Consider the following 14,856-nt stretch of genomic DNA (forward strand, 5'->3'; position numbering starts at 1 on the left):
TTAACTGAATGGTGAGATTCTGTTGAAGGAGTTCCTTTGCAAAGGTTTTAATTACCAGAAGCTTCTGGTCCACATAAGACAGACCATCCAAGCGATGTCTCTGTTCAAAATGTGGCTCTCTCTCCAGCTCACATCGTTATTTATTCACAAAAAGGGTTCAGAAAAAGGTCAGCCCACAACACACCTGGTTACAACTGAATACAAGAGAATCCGTTCCCATGGATATAAATCAGATTAAAAGAATACAATAATAATAAGCCTGACTCCCTTGGTGACACAGCAAAATCCCCGGAACCTCCCTTTAGATTACGAATTAATAGACAGACCCGTTGCTCTTTCTCATGAAAGTAACACAGATAAGAATATAGGTCTATTCATACAGCCATAGTGAGTTAACATAATTATAAACGGCTAAAATATAATTTAAAACTAAAAAACAATGTTAATAACTTAACAGTGGCTAGATCTGACGAGTATACAAGTATGTCGTCTAAATAAACATACACAAACTGGTGCAGAAAGTCTCTCAAAGAGTCATTAATCATAGCCTGGAAAACAGCAGGAGCATTAGTGAGACCGAAGGGCATGACTAGGTACTCTTAATGGCCACTAGGTGTATTAAACCCTGTTTTCCATTCATCCCCCTCCCGGATCCTAATGAGATGGTGTGCATTGCGCAAGTCCAATTTGGTAAAGATCTTAGCTTGTTGAAGATTTTCAAACACGGATGACATGAGAGGGAGGGTGCAACGGTTTTTGATTGTAATGTCATTAAGGAGGCTATAGTCTATACAAGGCCGTAAGGAACCATCCTTTTTCCCCACAAAAAAAGAAACCCGCTCCCGCTGGTGATGACGAAGGACGAATCAGCTCTATGGCACAATCATAGGTACGATGCGGTGGGAGCGACATTGCTTTGGTCTTGTTGAATACCTCCTGGAGGTGATGGTAGCAAGGAGGCACGATGCTCAGATTTGGGTATTCAGAGTCTGTGAGGGAATTAACAGAAATATGAGTAAGTCGTAATGTCCGCTTCCTGAATTGGTGAACCAACCCCATGGCTCGCACAATTCTTTCCCCATCTCAAAACTTCACCAGTCAACCAGTTTACATTGGGGTGAAGGAGACTGAAACACATGAAAAACTAGGTGCTCCTTATGTTTGCCAACTTGGAGCTGGATGGGTTCTGCGATGTGTGTAATGGTGTATAACACTACCATTTAGTGCCCTAGCCTTAATGGGCTTAATTAGCGGCTCAGTCTTGGCACTAAAATGTCTCACAAGGCCCCAGTCTATCAGGCTCTCATATGCCCCACAGTCTATCAGGGCATGGAGGTCTGTGGAAGTGGTGTGGTGAATGATTTTTACTGGTGAGTTTTCGTGGGGCCGACACTGGAGTCGTAACTTGACTCACCGCTTTGGTCCTTTTGGCTGGGCAGGGGGCCACGAGGTGATCTTGGTTACCGCAGTAAAAGCACCGACCTTCCAGCTGTCAGCGCCGTCTCTCCTCCTGCGAAAGCCGCGCTCTGCCCAGTTGCATGGGCTCCTCCTCTGGTCCCAAGGGAACGTGTTGGCGCTGAACTGACGAGGAACAGAGAGGAGCTGACACACCTGATGCTTAGGAGAGCGGGGATCCCGCCGTCGTCCTTGCCCTGTGACCGCAGCTCTGCGTAACCTCCTGCAGCCGATGATCCGTCCGGATGGCAAGAGCGATGAGGGAGTCCAAGTCCGGTGGCAGATCAACTGAGATGAGCAGCTCTTGGATGGACGTCGACAGGCCCTTGAGGAAGACGTCATAGAGCGCCGTGGAGTTCCAGCCACTCTCGGCCGCGAGAGTGCGGAAGCGGATGCCGTAGTCGCTCACGGAGTCTTTTCCTTGTTTCAGGCTGTTCAGCTGCCGGGCCTTTTCCCGGTCTGAACAGGCTGGATCAAAGACCCTCTGAAGGGCGGCTCGGAAGTCCGTGACGGAGCCGCAGAGTGGGGAACTGCGTGCCCACTCTGCCGTGGCCCAGGCTCTGGCTCTCCCAGTCAGGTGGGAAATCATGAAAGCCACCCGGGATCGATCTGTGGGAAAGGCCTGGGGGGAGTACTCAAAATGAATGTCACAGTCAGTCAAAAATGCCTTTCATTGTCCTGGCTCCCCAGAGAATCGCTCAGGGGAGGCTAGCTTGATCCCCGACCCGACATACAGCACGGGCGGAATCGGCATGGCTGCTTGAGTCTCTGGCACGGCATGAGGGCTAGTGGTGCGACCGAGGTGACCCAGAAAGTCCTGTACCTGTGCTGTGAGCTGGACCATTTGCGCTGCCATGGCTGTCTGAAATCCCTCTTGCTGGGAGAGACGGGCTTCCTGAGTTCGCAGCGCTGCGGCCATTTGTTCGCTCTCTGCTGGGTCCATACTGGCCTAAGTGTACTGAAACGACGTGGCAGATTTAGGACTCAGACGCACAGATAGGAATTTGAGGCCAAGGCAGATATTTATTAAACAAAAAAACTCCTCGTTTAGAGGGAAAAAATAAAGGCTATTGAATGTTAAACTAAAGACGCTCCAAAAGGGAGGAAGTCTAAACTACAAACAAAACAATATCACTCCTTAACTAAAACTATACTGTGGCTATACAAAGTTACAAACCAACGTTCACACAAGAGACAGGACAACAATGCTGAGGACTGTAACTGGCTTGAGTGGCTCTGACGAAAACACTTAGGCAAAAGACAGGGGAGACGCAGACCATTTAACACATGAGGGTAATGGGAAACAGGTGGACACAATCAGGAATCAGGGTTGACACTGACACCACATGAGGAAGGGCAAGTGACCTGAAATGAAAGGAGTCAGAATTTTCAAAATAAAACAGGAAATGACAAGACAACCTCACCGCGGTGTGACAAGTTTTAGGCTTTGGGTGTATTCAGAACAGAAAAGTCCTTTTAGTCCGCTTGTTTGGTGGAGGACCAAAAGCGGACTTTATTTTTTATTTTTTGGTGCGGTTCATATTCACACTGTGCTTTTAGCAAGTGGAGGTACCAACCCCGCCACCTGGAGCCCGCAAGTGGACTATATGGCGTAATCACGTCGACCCGCGTGACAATCTGTGCTCCCATTGGACAAAAATAAGGGCTGAAGGCATAACCAAACCCGGAAATCGAGGAAAACATGAAATTCCGACGTGCTGCATTACTGCTCTGCATATTTGTGGCATTATTAGATGCAAGATATTAGCAAACGTCAAGAGTAGCTCACATTCAACGGAGGTTCCGCGATGCTGTTTCAAATTTTGGAATGCATCGTTGATTGCGTGTAGTCCCCGGAGGAGCAGTTGCACTCCGTGTTCCCCGCCCCCACCACAACATGCTGACAGCAGCGTGGCTAAACAGAATACGGATGGATTATGAATGAATTTACAATATTCACTAGCTGGCAATGTTTTCCCCCTGCGATGCTTGGCTACGGTGGCTCGTTAAGCCCAAAAAGGCTCACATGTCCTGCAGTTGGAGCGGATCAGCCGTGGTTTGTATTCAGACTGCAAAGCGAACCGCACCGAGTGCGTTTGGAAGCGGACCGAGACCACCTCAAAAAGTTGGTCTCGGTCCGCTTGTTTGGTCCGCACCAGGATTCTTTTGTGTGTATTTAGACCTGCACAAAAGGTCTGGATTAGCGTGGGAAACGAACTCTGGTCCGTTTAAAGCGGACCATACAGTGCAGGTCTGAATACACCCTTAGAGTTTTACATCACATCAACAGTGCGCTCCGCTGAAGTCTCCCCGCACCAGAAGGTTGGGTGCATTAAGACATTGAATGCGATTTGTGCATATAGTCTATACTCAACATCTGGGCATTTCTGCTATTTCCAGAATGCAAAGCCTCTTTTCCACGGCGTATTGTATTACTTTTGTCTGTGACTAGCATAGAAACCAGGAATGTTGTTATAGTAGGCAAACAGCATTTTATCACCTTTTCACATCAAAATAATCCTAACAAATCAAATTGCAACAATCCAAAGTCAATAATTTTCAATGAGCAGAGACCGCCTCACCGAAGAAAAAATGCTGCATTTGAGGAAAGTGGCAAATCAGAATAACCACACTGATTGTGTCACGACTTTGTAGTCGTGTCATCGGATTTGCGGCCGCATGTATTGGACACTCTGGTGAAGAGAGGGGCGGGGCTGTCAACTGATCAACACCTGGTGGTGTTGGCTCTGATGGCAGTGTAAGATACTGGTCCGACCTGGCAGACCCAAATGTATTGTGAGGGTCTGCTGGGAACGTTTGGCAGAATCCCCTGTCAAAAACAGTTTCAACACCCACCTCCGGCAGAACTTCTCCCTTGTCCCGGGGGAGGCAGGGGACATTGACTCCGAGTAGACCATGTTCCGTGCCTCCATTGTTGAGGCAGCTGATCGCTGTGGCCACAAGGGGGTTGGTGCCTATCGTTGCGCCAATCCTCGAACTGGTGGACACCAGCGGTATGCCTTCAAGCTGAAGAAGGAGTCCTATTAGGCCTTATTGGCCTGTGGGACGTAGCTGACAAGTACTGGCTGGCCAAGTGGAATGGACATGGGAGGAGTTCGGTAAGGTCATGGAAAACGACTTCCAGACAGCTTCGAAGAAATTCTGGTCCACCATCCGGCGTCTCAGGAGAGGAAAGCAGTGCACCATTAACACTGTGTATAGTGGAGATGGGGTGCTGCTGACCTTGACGTCAAAGTCATTGAGGTGGTTGGAAAGCTCCTCGGTGGCAAGGCCCCGGGGGTGAATGAGATCCGCCCAGTGTTTCTAAAGCTTTCTAAAAATTCATTTTGCATAGTTTACACAATAAAATGAATTAAAAAAAATAGATAAATAAGATTAAGCAAATAATCCAGAAAAAAAAAAGTCCCATCGAAATATGTGGTTGTACAACTTATTTTTAAGGAATACAGTGAAGTGCAAAGAATTCAATTCAATACAATAATGTTTCAAGTAATTTCGTAATATCTACCACGTTAAGAATTACTCAAGCTGTTTGGTGTGTGATGTTTAATTATAACTTGTTTTGAAACCTATGCTTTTAATTTGGAAGGCTGCTCTGTATTTCTGTTTCCTGTTCCACGTTCTCCCTTTGTCATTCATCTAATAGCAGTGCAGTAGTCATTGGCGATATACTATATAATATACAAAGATCTGTCTGCACTTCAGAGTTAATTAAATTGTTAAGTACAACTGAAAACGTATGTGCTCTCTTACCTGTGGCGGTCAATGAATGCAAAATAACCATTTCAGCCTTTAGTTCCTCACTGAAAAACGGCCACAAGAGAGTGAAATCTGTGAAATACCGTGAAATGTGTCCTGGTATCAGCCCGATTCCGATACCTGGTATCGGTACTCGCCCATCCCTAATATCTAACTATGTAATTTAGGAGGCGTAATGAACACTACAGATAGTCCTCTATTGATGAAGATCCATCCCGCTTACAATCATTCGCAGATACGACCAAACTCTGAGTGAAGTCCATAAATGCCATAAAATGCCTTAATGTGCTCTCATGTTCATATTTTTAACTGCACGCCACTTCATACATTACGGTATTGTACTATAACTCCCCTTTCTGCCACAACCCCACCGAGCAGCACCGTGCCATACTATAATCTAATCTCTCCCTCTGTCCCGCTCTCTGTCTCATTGTCTCTCAGTCACCGTGCAACACACTTGCACTGCAATTTGCACATTTCCACACAAGTAAACTTTATGCAAGTAAATTTTGTTTAGCATGGCTGATAAAGGAAAGGATAATGCTACGCGCCGCGTGTCTCGCTTGTGTTTGATCGCTGGGGTGACTCCACACCGGCATTGCTTCAAGCGGAGAAGCAGAGAGCCTCCTACTCCAACAGAAAAAAAGTTTCAGGATCGCGAGTCAATCTGGTGAACTGTGCTTGTGTTGGATACTAAATGTTATCTTGGTTGACAGTTCAGCAGCCATAAACAAATGAGCTGGCTGTGTTGTAACCTCTCGATCCAACAGAATGCAATGATATTGTCCCACATTGTTTTTATTTCACCACGCACTAGTGTGTGTCTCCCAATTGTTTTTGTTTTTTTATCAAGGTACCGGCTATAATTTCATTTTGTTTCATTAGTTTCATTTTTTTCTTCTTCTTAAAAAAATATACATGCATATTAATTATAATGTATTAGGGATGTAACGATTACAGCAATATAAAAACTGCCACAATTACCAGTCATGTGGACTTAATGGACTGTCGGAAAACATAGTTGTCTGAGACCGTTACACCCAATACGTAATGCATTCCACTTCAGCCTCACATGAAGTCAACTCAATAACTCCTCCACCATCTATGTACAGTTAAGCATATTTATTTTGTTTTTATTGCATTGTCCTGTGTAAAAATGTAATGTACTGTGAGAAAAAGTGGTTCAGATAATGAATGATGGATGGATGATGTAATTTAATGTATGTTTTTAAATTTAATTTATGTACTGTATAGAAAGTATATATAAGGTATATAGTTTAATATGTTAAATGTTTTTTGTTTTTTTTAAATTGATCAAATTTAATTTTGATTTTTTTTTTTTTATGTGATTCGATTTACAAACTAATTTGACTTACAAACAACCTCCCCGGAACCCATTGTGTCCGTAAATTGAGGACTACCTGTGACCTTTTTTTAATGTCGCCAATCTTCCCACAATAACGTGATAATTATCGTATTGTGAGCTTCATATCGTGATAACATCGTATAGCGATGTTTGGATATCATTATATCCCTATAATGTATATATAAATATATGTTGATTAGTTTTCATGTAACTGACTAATGAACAATTCGACTTATGAAGAGCCTCTCAGAACCTATTGTGTTCGTAAGTTGAGGGCTACCAGTATTTATTGTCAATGATGAGCGCATTTTTTAACATTAACAATCACATCACATGGGGGCGGCGTGGCTCAGTGTTAGAGTGGTCGTCTCACAACCCAGGGGTTGTGTGTTCGATCCCATGCCATTGTGACCATGTCGAAGTATCCTTGAGCAAGATACTGAATCCCAGTTACTCCTGATGCTGCATCATTAGTAGGTGAATGAGTAGTTGAATGTAAAGCATTTTACATCATTTACATTAGTATTATATTGAAATCACCGTTTAAACATAATAAACGCATAACCCACATATAGGGGGAGACCCTATGATCAGAATTGAAAAACATACTGTATGATAGGGTGCCAATCGGACACATAGCTGACCGACTGTTTTTTTAAATTCCCTTTTTAAATGTGTCCTTTCTTAAAAAGTGTCGCCAAAATGCAAATAATAAAAAAGAAAAACACTGAAGCAGAAATCAGGTTTACTAAAGTGTGCTGATGGCCCAAACTTCACTTTCTACATTCAGGACATGAACTCACGCAGAAGGCTATTTTCCATGAAAGAATTATGAGTACAGGATGGCGTGGTGAACATCCGATAGATTTTGCTAACCATGCCGGCCGCTTTGCCAAGCCTAAACGGATTAGGCCAAACATCACAGACGTTGTCTGTATACATTATTAAACTTTGAAGCCACCAAAAAACAGGATTGCAATAGAAAGGCATGAGAGTGGGCAGAGAAAGTAATTATTCATCCCCAGTGGCCCCCTCCCACCTTCTTGAACAAATCCCTCACTCATGCTTAAAAAGTGACTATTCTTTTTTATTTATATTATTTTAATGCCTTTTTAGCATTGTTGAAAATCTTAGCTGGTTATTACAACTCTTGATTTATTTATTTTTTCCAAACTTAGAATTAAAGTTTATATTCTCAAATTGGATCTTTAAAAAGGAACATCCTTAACTAGCCATAACAAGAAGATGAATGGCTGGCTTCTCAAATTTTAAGGGTGTTATGCACCATGTCCAACTTCAAAGCCCGTCTTAACTCCACACTTTAATTGTATCTTCTTCAAGCCTGTCTGCCTGACCGCCATCTGATTCTGCTGACAACTGCACTCCTCTGCCTTCTCCATGCTCATCCTTCTATCTCCCCAGACCTCCTTCCCTTCCCAGTCTTTCCCCATCTGTCATGACAGATCTTCTTAAGTCACTACAGCCGCTACAAGTGTTAACTGTGGCACGAGCCCGAAATTACTTTTTGGGATGAGTGTTGACATCTAGCACTCACCCCTCAGCTCATGCAAACAGAATGATGCTATTTGCCCTTCTTTTCCTCCTTCTCCCCACTCTGTTTATTTCTCTATCCCTGCATTTTTTCCGACTATTTCTCTTTGAGCCTACAAACAGCCATTCACGCTTCTCTCCATATGGGCTTTAATTTGCCATTGTCCCCCAAGATATTCCTCGCTCAGGCTTGAGATAAAGGGATAATCACTTCAAAGGGAAGCTAAGGGGGGGGAGAATGCCCCCTCCCTCCCATGCTGAAAGGAGAAGTGGACAATACGCTAATTGAGAGGGGGAACTGATCACAGGGTCTCTTCAAAGGGACGCCTGGCCACGCCCCCTCCGATGCACTTAATTTTATTAGTGTTTATAGAGATGCTTCAGCCAAAATTATCACCCAAACCCACCATAGCCTTTGAACTCCTAAATATTGGGTTATTTGCAATTATCCACCCTCCCTACTTTTTTTCTGTGCTATTTTGGTACAAGTGTAGGATTTGCGCTGAGGAAAAAGTGATAAAACAAAGCAGGCTGCACAGAATGTATTGTTTGCATTGTGGGAACTGTGGGCTGATGCAAATAAGAAAGTTGTTGTTAAGAAAAAGTGGCTATAAATGATACAGACCTTCTGCCAAGTTGATGTTTCTGTTGGTGCAGCATCAAAGATCTCAGCATCACAATAGCCAAGAACAGAAGAGAAGTTTATTTCAACACTTCTTCCTACGCTTTACATTAACTCAAGTACCGTCTCATTTTATTTATGTCCTGGTATGTCAACCGCACTAGCAAGCAAGTGAATTGCTCACTCTCTGTGTGTTATCAATGCGGCTTTTAATCAAACAAGTGCTTAATTTCCAATCTCTGGTGACAGACCCTATGTGCTTCATTTCTTCCCCTTCCCAAACTCCTAATTAGCCTTCAGGTCACCCTGTTTTTATTGAGGCTTTATTGCAAGTCACTGGCTGCACTCCCGTCCTGTATTGTGCTTCTTAAGCGTTTGGATCTTTTCGTGAACTGGTTAGGGCCCTAACAAAGGGGTCAGTGCTGGTTCAACATCAAAAAGGGGCTTCTTGTGGCTACTTTACGGCACTCTCTTTTGTTGAAGCACAGCACAAGCATGGGCATTCAAGGGTCAGCAGGTGTGGTCACAAGGATTTTCCATCCTGTGGCCACTGCAAAATAAATTGTCATCAAATCATCAGTGAAAAGTCGATCTGGCAATCGTAACAGTCTGAATAAACTGATTAAAACCAAAGAATTCTAAAGTAGTCTGAACTCTAGGCCATTAAAAACAGACGAAGGAAGGCATGAAGCTGCTTCCTGTCTGTCAGCAAAAATTCTACTGTCTGTGGTTTCTTTTTTTCCACTTTGCAGCTGTATTTGCAGCCTAATTTGATTTGGACGGAGATGTAATCTCATGCTGAATTGAAAATAACACACATTTAAGACTGTCTGTCACATTTTATAACCCTCATGTACGTCAAGCCATCCGCTCTTTAGATGACAATGATGTAGTTGGTGCACAGATATCGTGCCAGAAATTGGGCCAGATCAGTCGAGTGCCTCTTGAACATCCCAGTGCTTACGCTGCTGACCCACTTTGTCATTTAAAGTTCCATCTTGCAGTCAGCAGGCACTTTGCTTTGGGAAGTGTTAGAAGCTTTTTTGTATTTTGGGTGCTGGATTGTTTGGATTTGTGGCAGCGGTGTTTGTTTTGGAGAGACCTCCAGAATAAACAGAGGCTAGGACCTCTTCATATTCCATCGTTCCAACACACGCACCTAAACAGACTTAGTAATCGTTCACACCACTTTATAATAACGCCTTACAGTGAAAAATTGTGTTAAAAACATGTTTTAAATAAGCTAGCCTTAACCACCAGACAAGCTCACTGTGTGCAGGGTGTGGTTGGCTGAATGTCAGTGTAATCAACTGGTCGACCAGAAAACAGGAAAGGCTTGGTAAAGCTCATATTTTTGTAAAAACTTGGGCTGTTTCTCAACGGAATGTTGAGAAGTATAATTAAGAACTTGTAAATTGGATTCAAAGTCTGGATTATACCACAAACACAGCAATACTGAAAATGCAATAATAAGATATCGAATAATGACAATGATTACAGTGATTACAAACAAGACTGCATCCTTCCAGCAAGTCCAGTGGCATTTTATATAAAATAAAATAAAAAGTTCAGCGTGTCTGGGCGCTAACAAGTTAAGTTGATCTAATGTGCTTTTTTTTTTAGTATCCTTTCTTTCTTTCTTTCTTCGTCTTTCATTGTCTTCCATTGTCAATGTATTAAAACAACAAATAGTCCATGATATTTTCTATTAACACTCACAGCAATTGACTTGCGTCCATTTTACACGTGAGATGCTGACTGAGCAAATCACTTCAATCAATTCACTCACTTTTACTGGTTTTACATGACCAACTTGTTGCTTGTCAGAAATGGGTCACACTCACTCTACTGATCCATTCTGTGTGTTTTTATGCACAAAATAAAACAGATAAACCGGCTTGTTGCAACATGGCTCTGGCTGATCTCTTATACTCTGCTGCCACCTGCTGACCTTTTTTTTGTAATAACTACCATTGCTTTAAGCGACCTCTTCATGTCAGGAGCTATATCAAAGCCTTCTTTCTGTATGCTGTAGCAAAAAAAAAAAACGACAACATAAAAAACGTATTTATACGTTTTGGGGTTTCAATGATTCAATGATGGATCCCTTGGCTCCAATCACTTGTATGTACCCGGAGCGAGACGTAATCGTTTTGACAGAGACCATAAGCTTCACTATTTCTTCCACAGGTATATATGAAATTATAAAGATAGTTCAATATTGTTGTAAAACACAATACACTGTATGTATGTGTATTTGCATGGTTTGGGAGCGGCGTGGCGGTCGGCTGTGTCTGTCTCACTTAAAACTTGCTAATTTTTTATTTGTAGCGTGTATGAAAGCTTATGTGCATTGAAGTTGGCTGTGATCTGCGACATTAACCACAAATTTGAATAGCCACAAAACCAGTGGTTAAGTCTTGGCCACTCACAAAGAGTTGCTGCCAAACACTGCGCAAGAATTCAGTCGGGTTTCGTCACAACTGTCAATATGCGGCCGCCTTAAAAGCACTAAACCTTGTTTTAAATACGGCCGGTGGTCCTTCACCACCTTCAGAAGTGTGCTAACAGAGTGAGTGAACACACAATTTTGCACCCTATTTGAATCCCAGTTGATCACAGGAAGCACGCCGTCAACAGAATGTGTGATCTGTCAGCGTGAACACGTAATTTAGCACCCACTATTAGGGATCTTAGTAAATCAGGCCCATACTGTAGAAATTCACATGGGAACTGCCACAGAGCGTGCTTATTTCTTCACAACTTAATATGAAATAATGTCAGAAGCTGGATTTCATTAGTTGTCTTGTCCTGTACCATCAGGAGAGTGTTGCGAATGTGAATCCTCTGACTTACACAATTATATTCTCCCTCATAAAGTTGATTTTCAACATCAAAAGGACCTTTGAAGTACCATGGGACTGGATCACTGTCTAACCCACTCTCGAAGATTCTGTCACAATGACATTAGGGAAGTCATGTGAATTAAAATACTAGCAAACAGCTCTTGCCTTCGCTCTCTGTCCAATTTTTGTCAAAATGTCATGCTGTGCCATTTCCCCCAAATGTAGAACAAGTAACTGTGTTAAGGATATCAGCTTTGCGGCAAGGCCTGTAAGATAATATGCATAGTATTTGACATATGCTCTATGGAACATTATCCAGGTTATCATTTAATATGTGGATTATTTATTCTTTACGTTTCCAATTAGCAAATTAAATAATAAAAAAAGAGACTATTTCTTTATTGTTTTCACAAATCTAAATTTTAGGCTCAACTCAAAAACACAAAATGGAAAAAATGGGTCAGAGAACTGAAATGGATTTTAATATAAAAGTGACAACCCTAATGAGCATGAGTGGTATAGAAAATGGATGGATGGAAAAAAGAAAAATAACAAAGAAAATGGATGGATGGATGAGTTTGTAGACCTGGAAGTTTAGTAATGAGCACCATTTTTGAAAATTTGAAAATTGTTGCAAATGTCAGCATTGTGGTACTAACAGTGTTGTACCTGAAGAAGTTCAATGAACGAAAGTTTATAAACTCGTTCATATTTTGGGCGAACGTGAACCGAACGTAGTGCATTTTTGCTTCGCGAATGTTTCTGTGAACGAGCTTGTTCTGGGGCAAATGAACGGCTTTGATCGCAATTGATTTTTTAAATCCAGGTTGCTAGGTTTTCTCTTGATAGAAAACCAGAGTAAAGACACTGCAAACAGGCGGGAAATGCCATTATCTGGCAACCTCAGCGGTGACGAACGTCATTAAAAAAGGCGATGCATGCTTACTCGCAGCACCGCTGTGTGTTGCTTGCGTAGCAAACGCGGAGCGTATGTGATTCTGCTGTCCCGAAGAGTAATACACAACAGGAAGTACATTGTTTAAATACAACACATGCTTTTTGCGCGCAGGAACCGTCTGTTTTGTTTTTTGATATCACACGCACATAAAGTCTGTTTTGTTTTTTGATATTTTTATTTTAAAATTGTAATGCATTATTTATTTTAGTGGACAATATTCTTCTTATATTACTTTCCTACAGTAATTTCATTTATCATAGTCATTTTAAGTTATATTTAAACTATAAGTAAAAAAAAAGAAAAAAGAAAGGAAAACAACTATTAATTAGTTCATTTTTGGACCAATTAAATTTAGTTTAAAAAAAATAGGAACTCTGAACTGAACTAGTTCATTTTAAAATTTGTGAGTTGAACTTTGAACTACTTTGTGTAAAAAAATGAACTTTCTCAACACTGGATACAAATAAAGGTTAATATTCAAGCTATATCAGGTTGTTATGATGAAATGATCCATTACTGTAAACATATGAAATTACTGACAAAAGTGATGTTTTACTGTAATTGTGATACTGTGTTAAAGGTGCATTGTGCAGTTTAAAAAGGTAATATTAAAACTTTTTCTACATCATGCATGCTCCAACAATGCCCAGATGAGTACGAGGAGCTCTGACTGTTTTACTCTGACTGCACCTATCAGCTTTTATCTTCCCTTTATAGTTTCTTTGGGGAGGGGCGGAGTTTTTCTTATCTCATTTGAAATCATGTCTTCGTTTGTCAACTGTGGCTGTCGCTTTAAGATCGTGCACGTACTCGCACGTGCACCATGAACGAGCCTGAAACAGACTGCAGTTACGCTTTAGGTCAGAGGTGGCAGTCGCGAGTTTAAAAAAATAGTGACAAACTGCACAAAGATCCTTTAATATAAATATAAATGTGCTTTCACTGTTTGTTCGATAGCATTGTTTTCAACTCATTCATGTCATCATAAACTCCATGTGGGGACTTGGGGCAAATGCAAATCACAAGTCACAACACTGGTTAGTGCAGTTCTTCTTTTAACCAATGTGTAATGAATATGCCAGGAACTGTATGTGTTGACTGATAGTGATTGCTAACAAGCGAATATATCTTTACTGCCGTAACATAACACCTTGCTAGCTTTGCTAATGCTTGCTACTAGACTTCATATATATTAAGGTTTAAATTATTGCATTAATATTACGTTAACTTAAAATGCCTTTAACGGCACTATTTATTTTTTTTTACGCTCGATTAACGACCGCCCCTTATTTGGAAAGCCTCTACTGAAGGGAATTCCAGTCGCAGCAAAAATGTCCACGTCAAAACTACCCAATATAAATGCACTGTACTACACTGGAGCTAAAACACACAATGTTTAAGGGACAAAATGTTAGCGTGGAGGAGCCATTTGGGCTGTGTAGCACTTCCACCCGGTCTCTGCTTTGAAGAACGCACTCGTTTAGCCGTTAGCAACGAGCTAGGTTGCTCCAGCAAGAGGTGTCCGTGGCACTCTCAAACCCTGTGAGAGACAAGAGCTGAATGGACGCCGTCTTGTCAGTTGGAGTGACCCCAAGTCACTTGATCTTTAGATGTGAGGCGTATTTTATTCAGCAACTCCAGAAAATAGCTCTTAAGTGTAACAGTCGTGCTCTTTCTTGGCTCGCTAGCAGTAGAGCAGCTCTGGCTAGGCTTGTAATAAAAGCGTGTCACTTCACAATCGATGCGCATCCAAGAACTTAACAAATTAAAGCATTCAACGTCATTCAAAGGAGTCACTATAACACAATTTAGCAGTAATAAATTAAATAACAATGCATATATTTGTGGGGACTGGGGTCAAGTTGTATTTTACAGTTTTTTAAATGTGCAGAATTTCACAAGTTACCTCATGTTAAAAATTTGTCATCTCTTAATAAGAAAATAAAAAATTTCACCAGTGTCTTACAAACGCAACTATGCCATGTAGTAAAAGAAAAATAACCAACACAAACAATGTCACATTCCTTTTGTTACAGTACAGTACCTATTTTTAATTGAAAAAAATTATGAATTGTTATGAAATTACTGATTCAATGACAAAAAAATGCAACCATATTTACGTTAACAGTTCTTCCCACATTTATGTTAACAAGAGTATGAAAATTTTGAAAAAAAATATTGTAAGCTTTTTAATAAATTGAGATATATAAAATATGCGATTAATTTGCGATTAATCGTCAGTTAATTATTGAAGTCATGCGATTAACTACGATTACAA

This window comes from Leptonotus elevatus, chromosome 8 (genome assembly GCF_054856555.1).
Source record: "Leptonotus elevatus isolate MCC_2025b chromosome 8, RoL_Lele_1.0, whole genome shotgun sequence".
Taxonomy (NCBI): domain Eukaryota; kingdom Metazoa; phylum Chordata; class Actinopteri; order Syngnathiformes; family Syngnathidae; genus Leptonotus; species Leptonotus elevatus.